Below are 16,274 nucleotides of genomic sequence, written 5' to 3'. Positions count from 1 at the left end.
AAAATTTGCTTTTAAGTATATCCTTACTTGAAGCAGTCTAAGAAACATTATCATTTTCCATGCATTGCATGGTCATGGGAATATTTGCTTGAGAATTAACAAATATTTCTTTACATGAAAGTAAAATTCAATCTTTTTCTAAGCAAACCTCAATTAATTCGGTTGATTAGATATATCACTACTGAAGATGCAAGCACCAGTAAAACCTGTTATTTTTCAACATTTTTATTTGTATGTAGCCAGCAAATAGCTACATGAAACAAAGTTTATGATTTAATTTTCAGTTGCTCCTGATGGGCACCCCATCTAAGTACTTCATTTTTCATAGAAATAGAGGTAACAATTCTGTTCTCTCTTGATAATATTCTTCTTAGGAATGCAAGTTCATCCTAGCATAGATAATACAGCTGTTCTGAAAAATCAGTCTCAGATCACTCTTTCTACCACCAGGTCTAAACCTGTTTCTGCAATAATTTTTCAAGTTCTGTTGTGGATAGAGGTAATATAACAAGCATTTATATAATATTTGTAATCTTTCTTTTTTAGTTGAAGTCATGTTCAGAGCTTTCTCCAAGTCAACTTTGGGGAACTTTGACACATTGTATGTTTCCCCAAATAACTTATAAGTTGTTTTGAAGCAAGTTGGTGAGCTTCAGTCCTAAACCAGAAAGAAACCTGATTGTTTCCATTATATTTAGATACATACATAGGATGTACTTACCAGACTTACAATACCAGGTGCAGGGATGCCTAATTTTGTTTTTTCTAAGTGGGAGCAACACAGTGAGTTCTAATTAAACCTTATTTTTTTTATAGATTTAGATTTTCACTTTAAGTAACTTCCCTTTACATGCTTTTGATACACCCAGATCTGGATCTGTCCCAGCCTTCCTTCTCAAGGTTTCTATCAAATCGCACCAATTCAAGAATGTGAGTCAGGCAGCTGTCTTTACAACACTCTACAAATAGATTATTTTTGGTTTTCTCTCATCTATTTATTATGAGGCTCACACCAGCAAAACTCTCTTCTTTTAACTCAATTACCTCTTAAATTCCTTAAGAAATACCTTAAATAAAAGTACCATGTTCTCTAGGTTAATATATTTGCTCTCTGCATTCATAAAGACAGAATGCTATACTAGGAAAAATGCTAGTGGACAGTACAGAATACAGTGCCCTCATTCTATGAGGAAAAGTTTCTGAACCATATATGTGCCTCACTCTTTATATTTTAAGTTTTTAAAATTAATTTATTGGTACATTTTAGGTATACAATATAATGACATTTATCATTGGAGATTGGTACCTTTACATGATATACCTTGTTTCTTATTTTTTCCTAATTTCTTATTTTTCCCCTGCCCTCCCTTCAACACCTCCACACTTCCCTACTTACAAAGACTGTTTCCATTTTTTTCATTTTCTCATATTAATTCCATTCCTTTCTTTTCTTTCCCCTACCCCTCTCAGTTCTCCTTCTGCTTTGCACCTTTTCTTCTTATATCACATTATCTGTTATATATTTTGATCCTTATTTACACTTTCAGTTTCTCACACCAGAGAAACGATTTGGTATTTACACAAGTGAGTCCTATTTATTTCGCTTAAGAGTTTCACCTCAATGTGCATCCATTTAGCTATAAATGCCTCTAGTTTCTCATTCTTTATGGCTGAGTAATACTCCATTTTATAAAAATACCCACATTTTCTTTATCCAGTCTCCAGCTGATGGGCAATTGGGTTGGTTCCAAGTTTTAGCTATCACAAATTGTGCTGCTATGAACATGGATGCACATATATCACTATGGTATGATTCTTTTAATTCTTTGGGGAAGATACCCAGCAGGGGAATAGCTGGGTCAAATGGGACTTCCAATCCTAGTTTTCTGAGGTAGCTCTATATTGATTTCCACAGTGCTTGCACCATTACACACTCCCACCAGTAGTGGAGTAGGGTTCCTCTTTCCCCACAGCCCCACCAGCATTTGTTATTAGTTGATTTCTTGATAGCGACCAGTCTTTCTGGGTTGAGTTAGAATCTCAGCATTGTAATCATTTGCATTTCTCAAATGGCCAGTGAAGCTGAACATTTTGTCATGTTTATTTGCTATTTCTATTTCTTTGTCTGAGAAATTTCTGTTCATTTCAGATGCCTATTTTTGGATTGGGTCTTTAAATTTGGGAGGTCTGATTTTTAAAAATTCTTTATATATCCTAGATAGTAGACGTTTGTCTGAGGAACAGCAGGTGAAAATTTTTTCCCACATTCTGGGTTGTCTCTTCACACTGTTGGTGGTTTCTCTTCTGTGCAGAAGCTTTTTAATAAGACGAGATCCCACTTGTTGATTGTTTGTGCTAGTTCACAGGCAACTGAGGTTTTGTTCATAAAGTCTTTTCTTACACCAATGTTTTCAAGTTCTACCTAACCTCTGTTCGAGTTGGTTCAGCATGTCTATTTTAATATTTAGATTATTAATCCATTTTAATTTTAGTTTAGTGCATGGTTAGAGATACAGATCTAGTTTTAGTCTTTGGCAAGTTGAACCTTGATTTTTCCAGCACCATTTATTAAAGAGGCTATCTTTCCTCCAGTGAGAGTGTTTGGCTCCTTTGTCAAAGATGAGGTTTCTGAGTCTGTTTGGAGATGTTTCTGCATCTTCTAATCTGTTCCACTGGTCCTCAGGTCTGTTTCTTTGCCAGTACCATGCTGTTTTTATCACAGTAGCTTTGTAGTACAGTTTTGAGTTGGGGGTTGTGATACTCCCTGCCTAATCTTTGTTGCCTAGAATTGCTTTTGTTATTCTAGATCTCCTCTTATCCCAAATGAATTTTTGGATTGTTTTCTCCAGGTCTGTGAAGTATGCTGCTGGGATTTCAATTGAGATTGCATTGAATCTATATAGCAGTTTTGGAAGTATGGCTGTTTTCACTATGTTGATTCTTCCTACGAGGTGCAAGGGATGTCTTTCCATTTTCTGATGTCCCCTTCAATCTCTCTTTTCAGAGTCCTATACTTTTCAGAGAAGAGGTCTTTGATTTCCTTTGTTAGGTTGATTCTTAGGTATTTCATTTTTGGGTATGCTATTGTGAAGGGAGTTGTTTCTCCAGTTCCTCCTTCAGTGAGTCTGTTGTTTATGTACAGGAAAACTATTGATTTTATTTGTGTTGACCTTGTATCAACCTACTCTACTAAATTTGGCTATTAAGTCTATAAGAATTTTGGTGGCATTCTTGGGGTCTGCTATACATAGTATCTCGTCATCTGCAAATAATGACAATTTGACTTCTTCATTTCCTATTTTTATTTCTTTTATTTCTTTCTCTTGTCTAATTGCTGTGGCTAATGTTTCCAAAATTATTTTGAACAGGAGTGGTGATAGTGGACATTCTTGTCTTGTTCCTGCTTTTAGTGCGAAGATGTCAGGTTTTGATCATTTAATACGATATTATGTTGATTTTTCATAGATAGCTTTTAACAGATTGAGGTAGAAACCATCTATTCCAAATTTTGTAGGGTTTTTATTATGAATGGTTGTTGGATTTTGTCAAATGCTTTTTCTACATCTATTCATATGATCATATGGTTTTTGTCCTTGGCTCTACTGATATAGTGTATTACATTTATTGATTTGTATATGTTGAACCATCCCTACATCCCTTTGATAAATTCCACTTGGTCAGGGTGTATGATCTTCTTGATATCTTCAGCATTCTATTTTTCCAGTATCTTATTAAGGATTTTTGCATCTATATTCATTAGTGAAATTGGCCTATAGTTCTCTCTTTTAGTTGGGTCTTTCTCTGCTTTTGGGATCAAGGTGATGCTTGCTTCCAGGAATGAATTTGGGAGTATTGCTTCCCTTTCAATTTAATGGAAAAATTTAAAGAGTAGTGGGAATAGTTCATGTGTTCTAGAATTCAGCAGTGAAGCCATCAGGGCCCAGGCTTTTCTTAGTTCATATGTTTTTAATTACATTTTCAACTCCATTGATTGATCTTGGTTTGTTTAGCATTTTTTAGGTCGTCTTCATTCAACTTTGGTACTTCATACATTTCTAGGAATCTGTGAATTACTTCTGTGTTTTCCATCTTGTTGGCATATACATTCTCAAAGTAGGTATGATCCTCTGGATTTCTGCTGGGTCCATTGCAATTTCACCCTTCTCATTCCTTATTGCTTCTATTTGGATCTTTACTTTCCCTTTTTTGATAAGGTTGGATAAGGGTTTTTCAATTTCGTTTATTCTTTCGAAGAACCAACTCTTGGATTCATTGATTTTTTGGGTATCATGCTCTCAGTCTCTGTTGCATTGATTTCTGCTCTGAACTTTATAATTTCCTCCCTTGTGTGAGATTTTGTTTTGTCCTGTTCTTTTTCTAGGAGCTTGAGGTTCAACATGAGGTTGTTTATTTGAGCTCACTCGGTTTTCCTAAATGAGTATTCGTTGCTAAGAATTTCCCTTGTAAAAATCCTTTCATTGTGTCCCATAAATTCTAATATGTGTATTGGCATTATCATTTAATTGTAGAAACTGTCTGATTTCTTGTTTAATTTCCTCTGTGAACCATTGGTTATTTAGAAGTGTGTTGTTCAATTTCCATGTGCTTATGAAATTCTTGAGAATTCTTTTGCTAGTGATCTCCAATTTCATCTCACTATGGTCTGATAATATACAGGGGATCACTTCAATTTCTTTACACTTACTTAAACATGTTCTATGAGTGAATATGTGGTCTATTTTGGAGAAAGACCCATGCGTAGCTGATAAGAATGTGTATTCTGATTTTGTGGGGTGGCACACTGTATAAACACCTGTTAAGTTCATTTGTTCAAGAGTTTGAGTTCTTGTATTTTCTTGTTTGTTTTCTGTCTAGTGGATCTATTTATTGTGACAGTGGGGCATTGCAGTCCCTTACTACTATTGTATCAGTGCTTATTTGATTTTTTATGTCCATTAGTATTTGTTTTATATAGCTAGGTGCACTAGTATTGCCATCTCTTCCTCTTGGACTTTTTCCTACAAGGATGTAGTATCCTTCTTTTTCTCTCTTAATCAGTGTTGCTTTGAAATGTATTTGACCTGCAAAGAAGAGAGCTACTCCTGCTTTTGCGGGGGGATTCCTGTTGCATGGAGTATTATTATCCATCCTTTAACTTTCAATCTATGAGTTTCTTTTTGAATTAACTATTTCTTGTATGCAGCATACTGGTGAATTTTGTTTCTCAATACATTCTGCAGACTATTTCTTTTGATTGGTGAATTGAGACCATTAACATTGATGGTTATAACTGATACGTACTGAGTTATCCTTGTCATGCCATGACTTTTTCTTTTTGTTGGATTCTCCCCCTTTGCATTTAATTTCTTGTTGTGCCTGATGGATTCATTCTGCTGTGCTTCCTGGGGTTGTGATCCTCATTGCCCTTTCCCAGGATATTGTTTAAAAACTTTTGGAGTGCTGGTTTGGTATGCATGAAGTTCCCGAGGTGCTCTTTGTCATGAATGTATCTTATTTCTCCATCAATTTTGAAAGATAGTTTTTCAGGGTACATCAATCTGGGTTGCAGGTTGTTTTCCTTTAGGGCTTGAAATACTTCACACCAGGCTCTTCTTGCCTTGAGGGTTTGGGTTGAGAAGCCTGCTGAGATTCTGTTGGGCTTTCCTTTGTATCTGATTTGTTTTTTTTTCCTCTAACTGCTTGTAGAATTGTGTACTTCTGTTGGGTTTCTGGAATCTTAACTATTATATTTCTATGTGTTGTTTTTTTTTTTTTATCATGGCTAGTTGGAGTCCTATATGCCTTACTTATCTGTATGCCAAGTTCTTTTCCTCTGCTAGGGTAATTTTCTTCCATTACTTCTGTGAACAGTTTTTTTTCTTATGTCATTTGCACTCTCCTGCTTCTTCATTGACTCTGATCTGTCTTATGTTTTTCTTCTTTGTATCATCTGGCATATGCTGGATTGATTTCTTGTGTCCCCTTACTAATTTTAAGAAATTTTTTTTCCTGGTCACTAATTACAATCCTCTCTTCTCTTTCATTTTTTTTTTGTGCTGGGATTCGAACTCGGGTCCTTCTGCTTTCGAGGCAGCCAGTGGCACCACTGAGTTAAATCCCTGGCCCTGCAATCCTATCTTCTGTATCTGAAATTCTATCCTCATAATGGCTCATTCTGATGGGTAAACTTTCAATGGAGTTTTTAATCTCCTGGAAATCTGTTTCCATCTGTTTTATGGATTCCATGTGTTTTCTATGTTGGAATTTCATCATGTTCCTCAACTCCTCTATTTTTTTTTAGCTGTGTCTGCTCTAGATTTATTAATCATGTCTTTTACTATGGGCACAATCTCTGCTGTTATCTGAGAAATTATTTCAGATTTAATTTTCTCCAGATCCTCTTTCCCTGAAATGTCAGGGAATCCATGTGGTTGAGTATCAGATTGTTCCATCTCATTGCCCTTGGGGGTTGCCTGAGGTGATCTGGAGGTCTGGTTTTGAGACTTGTTTAAGTGTCTTCTCATTTCAACAGATGCAGCCTGCTGTGCCTTTGTTGAGGTGACTTTTTGATCACACACTTGTCTTCAATTCTCAGCATGCCACCAAGAGGCCTTCCTGGGTTCAGAATGGTGGCTTTCTGTATCTCTACACTGCTCTGTTGTCCAGGCTGGGTTCTGGCTGGGGCCTGTGCATACTTGTGATGGTATGTGGGCATGCCTCTGGCTCCCCCCATCCCAGATAGCTGTTGTCTAGGAGGGCCTTTGGCTGGGGACTGTATACCCGAGTTACTAGTGTCTGAGTGGGCTTCTGGCTGGGATCTGCACATACTTTCCAATGCTATTGTGGCGGGCCTCTGGCTGTTGCTTGTGTGCCTGTGCAGCTCTTTTCCAGGTGGGCCTTTGGCTGGGACTGTGGGTCCAAGCTTCTGGGGTTGGGGAAGGGCCCTGGCCACACTGTGCAGCTCTGGTCCCTGCTGGCTTCTTATTGGGATCTGAGTGCACTTACAGATGGTATTGGGGATGGCCTTTCTATGTGCCTCATTTTTAAGTATCAGAATTAAAATTTACTTTCAAATCCCTTGAGAATTTCCCCCCAAAAGTAATATTATATTGTAAACTTATGAAGGTCAAGAAATAGTACTCATTTTGTTTTGTTCAATCAACTAGTCAGTTGAACCAAAAATACAAGTAAAAAATCTACCATGCAGACCTATTACATAGGTGTTATGGAAAATTCAGAGAATTATACATGTGACATTTGCAGGTTATTTAAGGAATAAACAAATGATAATGTGAGGTATGAAAAGAATTGTAGGAGTGAAGAGGGAAGGTCATCTTGAATTAGAGAAAACCTTTATAGAGGAGATGACCTTAGAATGGATCCTGAATTCTGGGTTGAAAATGGCCTGATAATGAGAAAATATTAATGGTAAAGGTGTAGAGGTGACAATTTATCATTTCTGCTTTAAAAACTTACTTGCTTGAATGTTAATAAAAGTAATTGAAAAAATGGATTTAAAAAGTCATCAGTCTCTTGTGAAGTACTTTGAAGTACAGAAGACTTGCCTTCATCCTGAGAGAAGATATAATGTGATAAAGAAACATTAAGATTTTGAATACAGGCATTAATAGAAGGACATAGTGATTCTGAGATGATTAACATGTATAATATAGTGTAATGTTACATGGAGAGATTGGGCATAGCACGATTATTTAAAAATACAGCTATAATCCAGATGTTAAATGACAGAAGGAAGAGAAAATACTTTTTTTTTTTTTTGTACCAGGGATCAAACTCGGGTCCTTGCGGTTGCAAGGCAGGCAGTGGAACCCACTGAGCTAAATCTCCGGCCCCAAGAAAATATTTTTAAAAAGACAAAACTAAAGAAACTCAGTAAGCAGTACATGTGAGAAATATAACCTTGTATGTTATCATGGTTATGGTATATTTCACAAACTTTTATGGTGACAGAGTTAATAAATGGGCTTAAAACAAAACACAATTTAAAAAAAGTAGCACAAAAAGGGAAAGTCTTTGTCATTACTTGATATTGAGTCTGTTGTTTACTGAACAGTAAAGTAGATTATTGCCTAATAGGCGTATTTCAGCTTAGAAAGGTTTGACTTAGTTAATAGGGCTGATAGTCTGGCTTTGACTTTGTGCACTTTGTAGACACTAAACTCTAAAAAATCAGGGTGACAGTTGTCTTTATGTTTCCCATAGAGTTAAATTTAATCATTTAAGTAATAAAAAATGAAATAAATAAAATGAAATAGAAGAAGTTTGAGAAAAATGAGAAGATGCTTGCACAAATAAAGGCAAAAGAGGCAGCAGTTCTAATTCTATCAGAGAAGTTGCACACAGTCCGTGCTGCAATGTCCATTCTGAAAATACCAGTGTCCAGGGATGGCAGCACTAAATGACATGATGAGGACAATATTGACTGCTCAGAGCCCCCAAACTGATAATGCCCTCACTAAATGACATACTTCACAAAGACCTTAACCAAAGCCATTGCCAAAATGGTCTGTCTACTCATTGTACCATTGCCAGAACTGCTTCAGAATTCTTCTACTCATACTGTTTTCAATGCCTCTCAGAGTTTATAGAAAAGTGGTTCATTTACATTTAAGTCTCTCATATTTATAGAAGATAAGATATAGATCCCTTTTAATGATAATTTTTCCATATTATTCCTCTGGAACCAAATGTGGATTTTAATTATTTAACTCCTTATGATAAATAATTACTTAAAACTAGTCCTATAAATGGATCCCTAGTGGGCCCAATTTTGATCTCCAAAGAGAACTGCATATACAGGTGAACAGAATACTGACTCAATCTGAGTCTTATCCCTGACACTGGTGGGGTCTAGTCTAAAAGAGATTAAGTTTGATATCTTTGATATATTTGATAACTTTAAAATCCGTGTGGATCTGTGTCCAAATCCTGAGTTGGATATCTACTTGTATAATAAGCCACTTCACTCCCTTGTCATTTATTTCTAAATCAATAATTGAAATAATAAAATTCCAGAGACCTTGAAAGGATTAAATGACATACTGACAATAATGAAATCCAGCCCACTGCCAGAAGCAGTTTGTTCAATAACTGATAGGTAGTCTATTTTCTAAAGAGAAAATAAAAGAAGCACTGAACAGTAAGGGAAAAAAAAGGTGAATATCTTTGGCAAGTGGAAGTCAAATGAGATAGAATGGAAGCTGATGCAGAAGAGTGCACACTTCTTTCTCACCACTAAAGCTGTAAGGTGTGTAGTACAGGGTTTAGAAACATTTTAGAATTAGGTATAAAATTGGCTTTCCTCAATATATTTTATATCATTTTTATTTGTATCAAAACACAGAATAACAAAAATCTATAGCAATAATGTGGAACACTTTAGAGGGCTTTTTTCCCTGTGTAATTTCTATTTTTAGGAGTCAGGATTGCCTATAGACCATCCTATGATTCCACACAAAAGCCAACTATATGTTTTCTTAATAATTTTATACCAATGTATATATAATAAGAAAAATTATTTAATCCTCCAAACTTGAAAAGATGGAAATCAGAATACAATATAAATAAACATGTCTCTGAGTACAGAAGTGTTTTCAAAGTGTAATATGCTTGAATGTATATATATTGAAATGAAAGAAGAGAAGAGCGTAGTGGATTTCATCTAAGAGCTTTCCTTCATATTCAACCAAGCGTTTCACAAACCTGATAGAGTCTTTAGTGTAGGAATGGTTACACAGAACATGAAGGGAGAACTCTAAATGACATCCTAGAAACAAGCCCCCCCTACCCTCACTGTATAACGGTACATGACCAAGATATTAAACTGCTTCCCATGGTTGAGTCAAGCTATCTTTTGCACCCATTATTCTCACCACAAAAACATGAAACAGATTCAAAGCTTCGATTCTGCTGAAAACTCTGGGATGAGAGATAAAATAATCTTCACCTGTGTGGACTTCGGAGCTAGGCAGGGATGAGTTTGAGGCTGAGCTATACCATGTATCATCTTGGTCACCTTTGGCAAAAATGAAATGTGCTTATTTTCATCATGTTAACCTGGTAAATGATGTTATGACAACCATTATTATAATTAAAAATTAAACACTAAAGAAATCCTCATTAAAGGTCTCTAAAATAGAATAGGTCCAATTCTATTATTGTTTACTATTTTTTGTGATTTCTGATTAAAGAAGCAACACAGATAATTTAAATGAGATATTAATGAGTAATAGAAAAGAACAAATAGGAAAAAATGCAGGAATTGTCAAGAGGAGTAATTATATTGTAGCCCTCCAAGGAGCAAATATACATGTATAATCAGAAATTTATCTGATAAACTTGGCAACATAAATCAATCAAAACAATAAGATTACTCAATAGCTTCTTGGGAAAATTGCTAATATATATATAATATTTAAAACTGAATGTTTCAAATGAATTAAAAGGGGAAAAAGAAAAGATTGTTTAAAAAAATCTTTAACTCAGAAAGTATTCTTTAGTACAATGGAATAAAACATGCTGGTGAGCTTATCCCTGATTCTGACTCTTTTCTGCATATATAGTACTTTTTAATTATACCTTACTTCAATTCTGAAGATGTAAGAGAAACAAATCCATGAAGAGCAAAATGATAAGCATGAGTGCTGGCTCTACAGCATGCCTCTGCCACTTATCAGCTGTGCAACTATTCATGGCAAATCAAATAGTGTCTCTTTACCTTCCTTTCTACATCTGTTAGATGGGGATGTGGTAATTCCTGCAGCATGGTTTGCACATAGCACAGTTCCTGGGCAATTATAGTACTCACTAAATAATGTTTTATTATTTATATGCACAAAATGATACCCAAAATAAAACATGATACTATTGTGTGAGATAATAAACAAAAATAAATGGAGTGGGGACATTGTAAAGTCATCAACAATACTCAGTAGGCATAGCAGGAATGCTCCTCCCTCTTCTTATGGAAGAGTATCAGATTTGGCTTTACAGCATCAGCCAGTCCAAAAAGAAAACACTATCATTTACAAGATTCTTATCACCCACAAGAAAAAAATTAAAAGTTGCTCTGAAGTTGGATTCTTTCTGAAATTAAAATCAGTCAGGAATTTCTACCATAAGTAAGGGTTTTACCATAAATCCTTCAACATTATTATTATTTTATTTTTTTACTGTTTTCAGTATCTCTCATGGTTTCTGCTAACTTCCTAACTTCTGATCAAGTTCCCAATGTAGCATGGAGAGGCAGCAGACGGCTGCTCTGGACCCTGGTTGAAGCCCAGTGCCTCCCATGGGACTTGCAGCCCTGCATGCCAACCTTTCTCTACACTGTGATAGAGTAGAGGCTATCATACCTCAGTAGTGGCTGGGCCACTTAAAATTGATTGGTACACCTTTGATGTGTCAAGGGAACTCACTCCTCTGCACCTTTACAAATGTTCTTTTCCTTATCAGAAATGTTTCTTATCCCTGATCCAACTGGCTGTCTCAATGTCATGACTCAAAAATGAAGTTCCCTACTCTAAAAAGTCTTTCCTGACTCTGCAAGTCAAGGGTGAGGCTGCTGAATATCTTTCATAGCTCCCTGCATATGTCTATATCATGTTCTGGTCCCTAAGAAAATATGCTCCTTGCAGGAAAATTCTGTCCATTTATCTGTGCATTGAAACCCACACAGTGTGTTTAGTAGGTGTTTATCAAAGGAGAGTCCAATGGGGGAAGGAGTGAAATCAAAACTCTGAAAACAATTGAGTGCATCTCTCTTCTTGATTTGCTGCCACTATTCCTCTTTCTAGCCATTACGTGGACAGGCTTGTAGAGGACATGTATAGGACACATGTCCTATATGGCATTGATATTCCACATTTTACAGTAAAATTTTTAAAATAGTCAAAGACACTTTAAGGCAAACATCAGGTGAAAAATGACAAGAAAACCTCACCACTGTACCTGAACTAGTGGTGGGTCTTTAATAGTGAGGCATTTAACACAATGGGATTTTAAATAGAGCCAATTGTAAAGTGCTTAATCTGAATGTTGCAATTAGTTTTGTGATGTTGGAAACTAAATTATGAAGAAAATAGCTTATTAGTCATGAATATACTGTCAATCATCTCTTTGTGGTCCATTTAAAAACTCAGAAAAAATGAATGTGAAATTTGATTTAACTACCAGATATTAATGAGATTAAATAACTTACTTAAAGTAGCAGCTTTTAATTTGAGCAATTTTAAATTGCAACCTCTTTTTCTATTACAGTAATGCCCTTAGGTTTCTCTAAATTATATAATATAAAATATTAACTATATAATATCTGATATTAATTTACTTAAATGGATTTGGAATGCTATTATTTTATCAAAAAGAAATGTCAACCTTTTATACAAAACCATATTCCTGGCCTACCGTACTGCCCTATGTGAGCATTATAGCAAGGTCTATGTTGATCTCCTATATATATATGTATCTTGTTAATGACAGACATCCAAATAGTTTACAACTTATTCTATATTTTTAAAATGAATACAAGGTGGTTATCTACCAACTTTAGGTCATTTAGATACTAGAAGGAAGAGAAGATGCTGAAAAACAGTGTTGATACTTGGACTGGAAAAATCAGAAGAACAATCTATGTGATGGTAGGCTGTAGTACACTTATTGGACCAGTAGTGAACAATTGGTAAAAACAATATACTTACAACTATACTTTGAAAAGACAGAATTCTGTGTGAAAACCATCTTTAGACATAAACACCTAGAACCCCCAAGTGAGAGGTGCCCTACCTCTATCATCTTCAGAGACATAACTTATTTCAGGCTTTCTATCCCCTTTTCTATAAATATCAGACAATTGATCTCAATTTTGAAGCCATATATTTTAATTATCTGCTAACGATTCATGAATTCTCCAAAAGCATTTGATTTCTATTGTACCAAAGTCAATCTATAACATTTTGTAAAGGTATCATTGTCTCATAGCCTGACTTGAACCAACAGCCCCAACCATTATCAATTCTTTTCTACAATCTTCATTTAACTGATTTCTTACAATCATTTTTAATTTCTCTAATAATGTCCTAAGAAACTAGAAAAACTTTTAAAATATTTAAATTAGGCATGCCATTCATCTGCTTAATGACTTCAGTGCATTTCCATTGCCATTAGGGTAATATCTAAAATCCTCTTCATGCCCTTGAAGGCCTCAATATTCTGGTCCCCCTACATCTCTCATCTTAACTAGACCCTGCTTTCCTTCTCACACTGGTGTCTTCAGCCACATGTCCTCCATTTGTTAATATGCTATCATCTTAGCTATCATAAAGTTTTTCCTGCATTTGTCTGAAAATTTTCCTCCCATTCTGTCCTTGACGTGCTAATTAAGTCTCACCTTAAATGTCATTTTTTTAGAGGCCTGTAGACTTTTATATGCATATATTTTGCATTTTTCCTTTGTCACATAAGTCTTGCTTTAGCAATTTTTTACATGTCTTTCTCTTGCACGAGACTTTAAACTTCTGTAACAAGAGAAACCTTGAGATGTCTGGCAACCATTATATTCCTTTGTTATAATTAGCCCCTAGGAAAATACACAGTAGCCACATTGGGTACCTCTGAGCAGGAATGCATCAAATATCAGCTTATCAGTTCCACTGAAGTTTTTACACTGTAAGATGATGGTTCTGAATCTAAGTCCAAGGTCAAGAATGAGCATGGAGGCCAGAGGTATAGGTTAGCAAGTCATGCATAAGTGTCCTTCTATTGATATAGGGGGAAGAGATGTAACTCCCAAACCTGCTAGTTATCAGAAAAGTGGTTTCATATTCTCTAAAACTGAAGAATGAATTCTAGGAACAATGGACGTTAAGAGTAGGAAAAATTTATTGAGAGAAAGAAAGCTTCTAAGAGAGACAGAAGGGCAACCGGAAAGTGGGTTGCCCTCTCACCCAACTTCTCAAAGGTATTTTAAGGGACAAAGCCATGAGGTGAGGCAGGTTCAAGGTGGAACAAAATTGTAGTCAACTAGTACAACTAGTACTAGATTACAAATATAGTCACTTAGGTAATATTGAATAAATGGGGATTCAATGCAGAAACAAGTCATGTAGCAAGTATACAAGAAATGAGCAAGGATTTTCAGTGAAAAGGGGTGGGTCAGAGATCTTTCTTGGAAGATCCTCGCCCCCCACCCAGGTGATACCTATTTAGAATATCAATCACTGTTATCTATCTCTAGGGAAGTAGTACCTCTTTTCCTTTTTTTATAATTCTAACCAGTGAATGTGTCTTGATTGTCCTCCATGTTGGCTCCTTGACTGTCCTCCATTTTGGCTCCTTGTGGGCTGGCCCTGTCTAACTGCCTACAAGATATCTAATTAACTTACCTATCTGCAATACTATGACCAACAACCTGAGTTAGTAAGACACAGAAACAAGAAGAAAATAATGTTAAGGTAAAAATAATTCAGAAGTGACAATAATAATTTCACAGCTTTAGGTACCACTTGACACAACTTTCCTCAAATGTAAGGAAATATTCTTCTATGCGCTCTCTCTTTGTATCCTTTTCATGGTAATGCAATTTCTTAAGCAAATGAAAACCTCTGTTGACATACTACATGTGTGTTGAGAGCCTCATGGTGACATAGGAAGCCCTGGATGTTTGGAGAAAAAGATACACCCTACCATAAAAAGTCTTCCTCATCAAACGCTCCTCAGGAGATGAATAGCCAACCTCATTTCCTCATCTGCACATTTCCCCTCCACCTTTTGTTCTCTCCTATTTCTTTGCCCCTTTTCTCATTCTGTCTTCTCACTGTCCATCTTTTCCCTTGAATCCTTGAACTCTGTTCTTTATCTCTATTTTGCTTTCTTCCATCTTGCTAAATTTTCTTTAAGTGAAATAATTTCTTTAATTGAAATTTCCTTAAAGACGGTTTTAGTTTCCATCTTATTAGGCTAAAAATAAAAGATGATGGCACAGATCTGAGCATGGGTGATAGAGAAAACTGGATCCTCTGGACTCTATCATATACTTATGTAAATAGACACTGTGAAACAACATGAGGTGGGGAGGTAACAGACAACACAACCAGAGGGGATCCTGAGAAAAATGTACTTAAACAGCCTTTTCACATTCAATGTAAGCTATAAAGGATTGTACGGAGCACTCTGCAGGAACAATAATAAGAGCTGTTAGGCAATCTGCAATTACACATGTAAAATAACATATTTCTTGGAAATATTTAATTTGAAACCCTAAAATACCACTCTTGAAAGGAAGTTGTCTTTCCTGCCAATAGATTACTTTCGGATGACATGAATGACTGTGATTGTTTTTAGCATTTCACACCAATCATATCTTGCATTTATATTTCTAGGGAACTGAAGAGCTGAAAAACCTTCACAATGCAGCAGAAGAAATTACTTCAGCCATCACCAAGACGGAGTCTCCTCTGGGGAAGGAGCTGGCATTTCTTTAACAATGCATTATGCCTCATGGCATTGGAGAAGAGTTTGAAGGCTGGCCGGCCACTCTGTTGTGGCAGCTCTCCCAAACCCTCTCACATCACACTCACAGTTAGTCTTCACCCCATAGATTTTTATTCTCTGAGCATAACTTCTTACAAATAAGGCAGCTTGCCACTCTGCCCTCTTGTCAGTTGTCAGAAGCTTTACTGATTTATGCTTTGGAAGTATATCTAGCTGCTTCCCCCTTACAAAAGTAAGAAAGTAGAAAAAGAAATAATTTCTAAACAGGGGCACTGGTCCTAGTTCTATGTTTTTAATTCCCTGGAAATCCTTTGAACTTTGTTTCAGGTGCAATAGCAAAAGTTACATATTCATATTTGAATCTGTCTCTGATTGTTTGGGTAGTGATGCTGTGAAATTTTCATTTGACTTCTGCATTGAGAAAATAAATCACATCAACAGATTTTAATTACTGTTCTATGCTCTTCTAAGAACTGGAAATACAGGTGTGAACAAAATGAAATCTATTTTCCTAAGTTCATATTTCAGAAGGGTAGAATGACATTAAGCAATAAGTAAGTTATGTGTTGGGTAAAAAACACAAGGTAAGAGAACAAAGAGTGATAATGGTGTGAAGTTCTGGTTTATATAAAGTGGTCAGAGTGGAACTGCTGACAAAATGACATTTTAGTGAGACCTGAGGGAGTACATCCTGATCATATGTATATCTGGAGAAAGAGTCTTCTAATCAGAACATCAGTTAAAACAAGCCTGGACACTTAGTC

The 16,274-nt window shown here is 35.8% G+C and overlaps 1 long non-coding RNA gene across 1 annotated transcript in view; it reads left to right on the top strand.

The window, feature by feature from the left end:
- LOC110350212 (uncharacterized) overlaps window positions 1-15,889 on the top strand; it is a 28,679-nt gene extending 12,790 nt beyond the window's left edge. The window contains exon 3 of the long non-coding RNA XR_002396659.2: window positions 15,399-15,889. This is a non-coding gene — a long non-coding RNA (uncharacterized LOC110350212). The remainder of the gene's footprint in view (window positions 1-15,398) is intronic.
- The last annotated feature ends 385 nt before the right edge of the window (window positions 15,890-16,274 follow it).

The sequence above is a fragment of the Heterocephalus glaber genome, unplaced genomic scaffold (assembly GCF_053883595.1).
Source record: "Heterocephalus glaber isolate CG9 unplaced genomic scaffold, H.glaber_assembly_v1.0 deba00001509, whole genome shotgun sequence".
Classification (NCBI taxonomy): domain Eukaryota; kingdom Metazoa; phylum Chordata; class Mammalia; order Rodentia; family Bathyergidae; genus Heterocephalus; species Heterocephalus glaber.
Note: the sequence above shows the minus strand (reverse complement) of the source record. Positions and strands in the feature narration are given on the sequence as shown.